This window comes from Rutidosis leptorrhynchoides, chromosome 1 (genome assembly GCF_046630445.1).
Source record: "Rutidosis leptorrhynchoides isolate AG116_Rl617_1_P2 chromosome 1, CSIRO_AGI_Rlap_v1, whole genome shotgun sequence".
Lineage (NCBI taxonomy): Eukaryota > Viridiplantae > Streptophyta > Magnoliopsida > Asterales > Asteraceae > Rutidosis > Rutidosis leptorrhynchoides.
Genome location: NC_092333.1, coordinates 558,530,922 through 558,538,849, shown reverse-complemented (window position 1 = coordinate 558,538,849; position 7,928 = coordinate 558,530,922).

The window sequence follows — 7,928 nt, the reverse complement described above, 5'->3', positions numbered from 1 at the left end:
TATATTGGAAACATTCAATAGAAAATTTAGTACCGAAAAGCGAATTATGCGAAACTATGAAGGAAGCCGTGGACAAATCACAAAGAATAAGTTTGACTTCAAAGAATCCAAATGATTCTGTTTCTGATGAAGTCTTTAGCGAATACCTTACTTCCGAATCTAAACCCTTACGGATAAATCTTCTTCATCCATCGATATTAGAAATTCCAAGATATCATCGTATCTTTCATTATAAATATCCTCCATATTTCTGAAGATATTTTCATAACTATTCTTGTCTGAAATCATTAATCTCTTCCTGATATCAGTGTTACATCATATAGAAACTGTTAGTTTCTATATTCTGTAAACTTTCGAGCTTATAATATGAATGTTATTGAAGTAATGTTGGGAACTGATGCATGAGTTAGTATAATATAATGACACTTGATCAACGTGATTATATTACAGTAAGTCATGCTGAGTTTCTAAATGGAACATGATGATTCACAGATTATAACGTCATCATGTGCCATGTTACACAACTCTTTCATTCTGCTTAACTTCTGAACATATCAAGAAAATATATTTTTGATAGTTCAATTGTCAGTGATTCAGGTAATTTGACAAAACAAATCGTGCTACTATCTTTCCTTTCTACCTTGTATAATTCGAAACTCCATACCTATGAATTCTGGACCATTACTTGCGAAAAGTAAACAAAAGCATGAAGCTCCGAAATAGAAATGGGGTATAAATCGCAGTAAATAAGGGAACGCATTAACTGTGGATGACAATAATTATAGGAGACAGAAGCAGTGACATTGAAATATAAGGGAAGATATAAAACCCAATAACAACACAAAAGTTACAAACCGTGGATATTAATACGAATAGCAATATAAAGACACAGGAGGATTATAAATACAATAATCCCTAGAGCATAATAGAAATAAACAGATTCTTCAGGTGGGAGTTGGAAAAGAAGAACGATCATTGCAATAGTTAGAATAAGAACAAGGATCAGAACAGGGTAAGCATTTTCATAAATCTTTTGAATTTGGGAATTTAGTATAGAAGTGGTGAAAACAAATGGAACGGAAAAGGTAAATTTATAAAGGAAATATCAGACGTAGTAATCGGGGTAGATCACCGTATTTAATTAAAGAGATCTTAATTTTCATAAATTCCGAAGAATCAGATCTTATAGATCTTCAAGATTTTATTTTAAATCCCTTGAATTACGGAATTCAAACCTGACTACGTCAAAAGCTAAAAACAAATCTTTGTTTCTCATTTCATTCTTTTGTGAATAGTTTCACTCGTGCTCTTCGAATAATCGAATTATTTTTATCCATATTACTCAATGATGATAAAACTCAAGTTATCAACTCATATTCGTTATGAAAACATTTTTATTGTTAGCCATGACCACCTCACTCAAATTTCGGGACAAAATTTCTTTAACGGGTAGGTACTGTGATGACCCGGGAAATTCTGACGAAATTTAAACTTAATCTTTATATGTTTTCAACACGATAAGCAAAGTCTGTAATGTTGAGTCACAAAAATTTTGAACTGTTTCATATATTAGTTTGACTTTCGACCATTCTCGACGATTCACGAACAACTATTTGTAAATAGATAACATATATATTTAAATAGGTATTTATAATTTGAAATATAATTTGGAATATTATATAATTTAATTATTAGAATTTATATTGAAAAATAAATAAAATGCGATGTAATGGAAACTATATTTAATTATATATAGGTATATATAATTATGTATATAAATATTACTTGTAAATATATAAAGTTATATTAAATCTATTTGTTTAAAAATATATTATATTATTGCTTTAGTAATTAAACTTGATATTTTAAAACTGGTTATATATAGAATGTGAATATATTAAAAATAGATGATTTTGAGCTTAATTAGTAAACGTCAGTAACACTTGGTTGACGTTTTATTAGTTTTAGTACAGATATAGTACATGTTCACGAAGGATTGAAATAAAAGTTGAACTGTAAATTGATTGCGAAAATCTTAGATTTGTTAAATATATTTTTACCTTTTTAAGTTTGAATATTAGTACTCCGTACATATAAATTGGAACACAAAAGAAATAATTATCGAACCTTTTTTTGATCAGGTTTCAAATAAATAATGAGTGAAATAATTTAATATGCTTAATCTAAAAATTTGAGATTTTTAGGAATACTTTTATACCTTAACTGTTTAGCAATGGACACGATATAATACCCCGTAAATTGATTAAATGACAAAAGCCCGGCTGCTAACCTGTAGCATGATTGATTACTTTTATAATAGAGTTTCATGACAATTCCTATTATCATTATTATATAATTATTATTAATTATTAATCATGATTAATATTATCTTTACTACATATTATATAAATACATACATCTATATATATAGATAACGAGAGATAGATGTAGAGCAACACCACTACATTCGGCGACACCCTAAACCATCGGCCATCATCACAACTCACCACCATTGGATTATGACCACCACCGAGCCACCACCTTATCAACTCCATCAAGAAACCCACTTCACGATCCTAGTCACTTTAATCGGAGATCACTATTTCATCATCACCTCCACGACAACTACAACCAAAACACCATCCGTATCACCACCATAGCAACCACTTCGACCACCTTTATCACCGGCAACGAACCACCACCTTCATCACTCTCTCTCTATCTCTCTCTTAATTTTCTTCATAAACCTACAACATCCTGGTACTCATTTTTGTTACAGCACATTTTACAAGCTGCTGCTGCTACACATTTTACAAGCTGCTGCTGCTACAGCATATTTCCTGTATAAACTGACACCTCTCTCTCTCTCTCCTGTATATCTCTCATATTTTTTTTTAGTCGATAATAGCTGCTATAGGTCTGTTCAAGTCGACATAACACCACAACCCCTTTTTAACTTCTGTTGCTTAGTGAAATAAGATTTCTGCTTCACGATTTCTGTTTTCTATTCCCGGTTATAACAACAAAGAAGATGAAGTTAGTACATAAAATAGTGATAACGGAATGATGGGAACGATGATGATACCATGGAGTTGGAATAATTAAGATGACGATGTGATTATGAGATGATGATGATCGTGAATGTTAGTGACGATGAAATGGAAGATGTTGATCACAAGTATGATGAAGATAAAGGATGATGAATGATGTCGATTTAATGTGAAGAAGGAGAATTATACAACAAATAGTTTATAGCAGTTAGTTTGAGTATTAAAATAGAAAGAGTGAGATGGAGGGACGGTTCTGGGTGTTTATGAGTAATTAGAGGTCCTGGGTTCGAACCCAGGCCACTACCATTTTTTTTATTATAAGAGGAAACTGATGTGGGCCGTGATTATTCATTGTTGGGCTGAGATCAAATCGCTAATCAGGCCGAAGCCTCTTAAATTACTGTTGGGCCGTGAGTTGCACTTGGGCCGATGACACACAATCACATAGCTGGGCTTGAGTGTTGGGTCTAATAGAAATCTTACGGGTTAAATTGTGTTAGTCGGAAGTTATAAACAGAAATGTCATCCCTGAGCAGTGGTTAAGTGGGTTTTCGGGTGAGCGAGAGGTCTTGGGTTCGAGTCCCGTCTCGAGCAGTTTATCTCTTTTTTAATGCTACAAAGGGTATAATCATTAATCTTTCATTATTATCATTATTATTATTATTATTAATATTACTTATTAATACTTGTTATTATTATTCTTAATATGATTATTATTGTTATGGTTATTATTGTATTGTTAATAATATTAGCATTATAATTAATATTGTTAATAATATTACCAATATAAGTAGAAATTATCATTTATTATATTTATTAAGTATTAGTGATATTATGATTATTATTATTATCATTTTACTATTATGTAGCATCAGTAAGTAATACAAATGTTATTTTTAGTGTTATTAATATCAATATAAGTATTATTATGATTAAGGTTATTATTATAATTATTGTTATTATGAAAATAATACAAATTATATTTACTATGATACATATTAGTATTAGTATCATTATAGACTTATTATTAATATTATTATTATCAAAATTATTATTTTTCCTTATTAGTAAACTTTTCATCTTAGTAAAAACTATGGTTGTTATCATTATTATATAGAATTATCATTTAAAACCATCATTAATAATAAAATTATTAATATTACTATCATTAATATTAACACTAGTATATCAATATTATTATCACCACTAATATTATTTTAGTATTATTATAATTACTATTTTAACGAAACAAATGAAAAATATATATATGTATATGATACTTAATACCTATAACATAACAAAACTAATGTTTTATATACAAAATGAAAATATAAAATATATACAAATTTAAATATATATATATATATATATATGTATATATATATATATATGTATATATATATATATATATATATATATATATATATATATATATATATATATATATATATATATATATATATATATTTGATCGGTTACGATTATGTATATTAATAAATATATACAAATGATATAGGTTCGTGAATTCGAGGCCAACCCTGCATTGTTCAATATAGTCGTATGTATTTTTACTACAAAATACATTAGGTGAGTTTCATTTGCTCCCTTTTTAAATGCTTTTGCAATATATATTTTTGGGACTGAGAATACATGCGCTGCTTTTATAACTGTTTTACGAAATAGACACAAGTACTTAAAACTACATTCTATGGCTGGATTATTAAACCGAATATGCCCCTTTTTAGTCTGGTAATCTAAGAATTAGGGAACAGACACCCTAATTGATGCGAATCCTAAAGATAGATCTATCGGGCCCAACAAGCCCCATCCAAAGTACCGGATGCTTTAGTACTTCGAAATTTATATCATGTCCGAAGGAGTATCCCGGAATGATGGGGATATTCTATATGCATATTTTAATGTCGGTTACCAGGGGTTCAATCCATATGAATGATATTTTTGTCTCTATGCATGGGACGTATGTTTACGAGAAATGGAAATATGAAATCTTGTGGTCTATTAAAATTATGAAATGATTATTTATGTTAAACTAATGAACTCACCAACCTTTTGGTTGACACTTTAAAGCATGTTTATTCTCAGGTACGAAAGAAATCTTCCGCTGTGTAATTGCTCATTTTAAAGATATTACTTGGAGTCATTCATGACATATTTCAAAAGACGTTGCATTCGAGTCGTTGAGATCATCAAGATTATTATTAATTCAGTTGTAGTTAGATATATTATAAAATGGTATGCATGCCGTCAACTTTGGTTGTAATGAAAGATTGTCTTTTCAAAAACGAATTCAATGTTTGTAAAATGTATCATATAGAGGTCAAATACCTCGCGATGTAATCAACTGTTGTGAATCGTTTATAATCATTATGGACTTCGTCCGGATGGATTAGGACGGGTCCTTTCAGATGCACCTACAAAGAATTCACTGCCTGCAAACCTTTGGAATTTGATGGAACCGAAGGACCGATCGGATTGAAACGGTGATCGGTATTTTCCATAAGTAAGTGTACTGAAGAGGACAAAGTGAAGTACGCTACGCATACCTTCACAGGTTCTGCATTAACATGGTGGAATACTTATCTAGAGCAAGTCGGACAAGATGATGCTTACGCACTACCGTAGTCAGCATTCAAGCACTTGATGAACGAGAAGTACCATCCCAGAACCGAGTTCAATAAGCTCAAGACAGAACTTAGAGGGTTACAAACCCAAGGATTTGATATTACCACGTACGAAAGATGATTCACAGAATTATGCCTAATGTGTCCGGGAGCATTCGAAGATGAGGAAGAGAAGATCGACGCGTTTGTGAAAGGATTACCGAAAAGAATCCAAGAAGATATAAGTTCACACGAGCCCACCTCCATACAACAGGCATGTAGAATGGCTCACAAACTAGTGAACCAGATTGAAGAAAGAATTAAAGAACAGACTGCTGAAGAGGCCAATGTGAAGCAAGTCAAAAGAAAGTGGGAGGAAAACGGTGATAAGAATCACCAATACAACAACAACAGCAATTACAACAATAATCGCAATAACTATCCTAACAATCGTAACATCAATCGCAACTACAACAAATAGCCCAACTACAACAATAACAACAACAACAACAGCAGCAACTACAACAATCATCTTAACAACAATAATAACCGCAACAACAACAACAATCAGAAGAAGCTATGCCAAAGGTGTGAAAAGTATCACTCGGGGTTCTGCACCAAATTTTGCAACAAGTGTAAAAGAAATGGTCATAGCTCGGCGAAGTGTGAGGTTTACGGACCAGGGGTTAACAGAACGAAAGGAACAAATGGTGTCAGAATGAGTAATGGTGGAGCAAGTAGTGTCGGAGCAAGTTATGCCAATGTAGTTTGTTATAAATGTGGAAAACTGGGCCACATTATTAGAAATTGCCCGAACCAGGAGAACACGAATGGACAAGGCCGCGTAAGAGTTTTCAATATTAATGCGGCAGAGGCACAGGAAGACCCGGAGCTTGTTACGGGTACGTTTCTTATTGACAATAAATCTACTTACGTTTTATTTGATTCGGGTGCGGATAAAAGCTATATGAGTAGAGATTTTTGTGCTAAATTAAGTTGTCCATTGACGCCTTTGGATAGTAAATTTTTGCTCGAATTAGCAAATGGTAAATTAATTTCAGCAGATAATATATGTCGGAATCGAAAAATTAAACTGGTTAGCGAAACATTTAAGATTGACTTGATACCAGTAGAGTTAGGGAGTTTTGATGTGATAATCGGTATGGACTGGTTGAAAGAAGTGAAAGCAGAGATCGTTTGTTACAAAAATGCAATTCGCATTATACGAGAAAAAGGAAAACCCTTAATGGTGTATGGAGAAAAGGGCAACACGAAGCTACATCTTATTAGTAATTTGAAGGCATAAAAACTAATAAGAAAAGGTTGCTATGCTGTTATAGCACACGTCGAGAAAGTACAAACTGAAGAAAAGAGCATCAATGATGTTCCCGTCGCAAAAGAATTTCCCGATGTATTTTCGAAAGAATTACCGGGATTACCCCCACATCGATCCGTTGAATTTCAAATAGATCTTGTACCAGGAGCTGCACCAATAGCTCGTGCTCCTTACAGACTCGCACCCAGTGAGATGAAAGAACTACAAAGCCAATTACAAGAACTTTTAGAGCGTGGTTTCATTCGACCAAGCACATCACTGTGGGGAGCTCCTGTTTTGTTTTTCAAGAAGAAATATGGTACATTCAGGTTGTGTATCGACTACCGAGAGTTGAACAAACTTACCATCAAGAACCGCTACCCACTACCGAGAATCGACGACTTATTTGATCAACTACAAGGCTCGTCTGTTTATTCAAAGATTGACTTACGTTCTGGGTATCATCAAATGCAGGTGAAAGAAGATGATATTCCAAAGACTGCTTTCAGAACACGTTACGGTCATTACGAGTTTATGGTCATACCGTTTGGTTTAACTAATGCACCAGCTGTGTTCATGGACCTTATGAACCGAGTGTGTGGACCATACCTTGACAAGTTTGTCATTGTTTTCATTGATGACATACTTATTTACTCAAAGAATGACCAAGAACACGGTGAACATTTGAGAAAGGTGTTAGAAGTATTGAGGAAGGAAGAATTGTACGCTAAGTTTTCAAAGTGTGCATTTTGGTTGGAAGAACTTCAATTCCTCGGTCACATAGTGAACAAAGAAGGTATTAAGGTGGATCCGGCAAAGATAGAAACTGTTGAAAAGTGGGAAACCCCGAAAACTCCGAAACACATACGCCAGTTTTTAGGACTAGCTGGTTACTACAGAAGGTTCATCCAAGACTTTTCCAGAATAGCAAAACCCTTGACT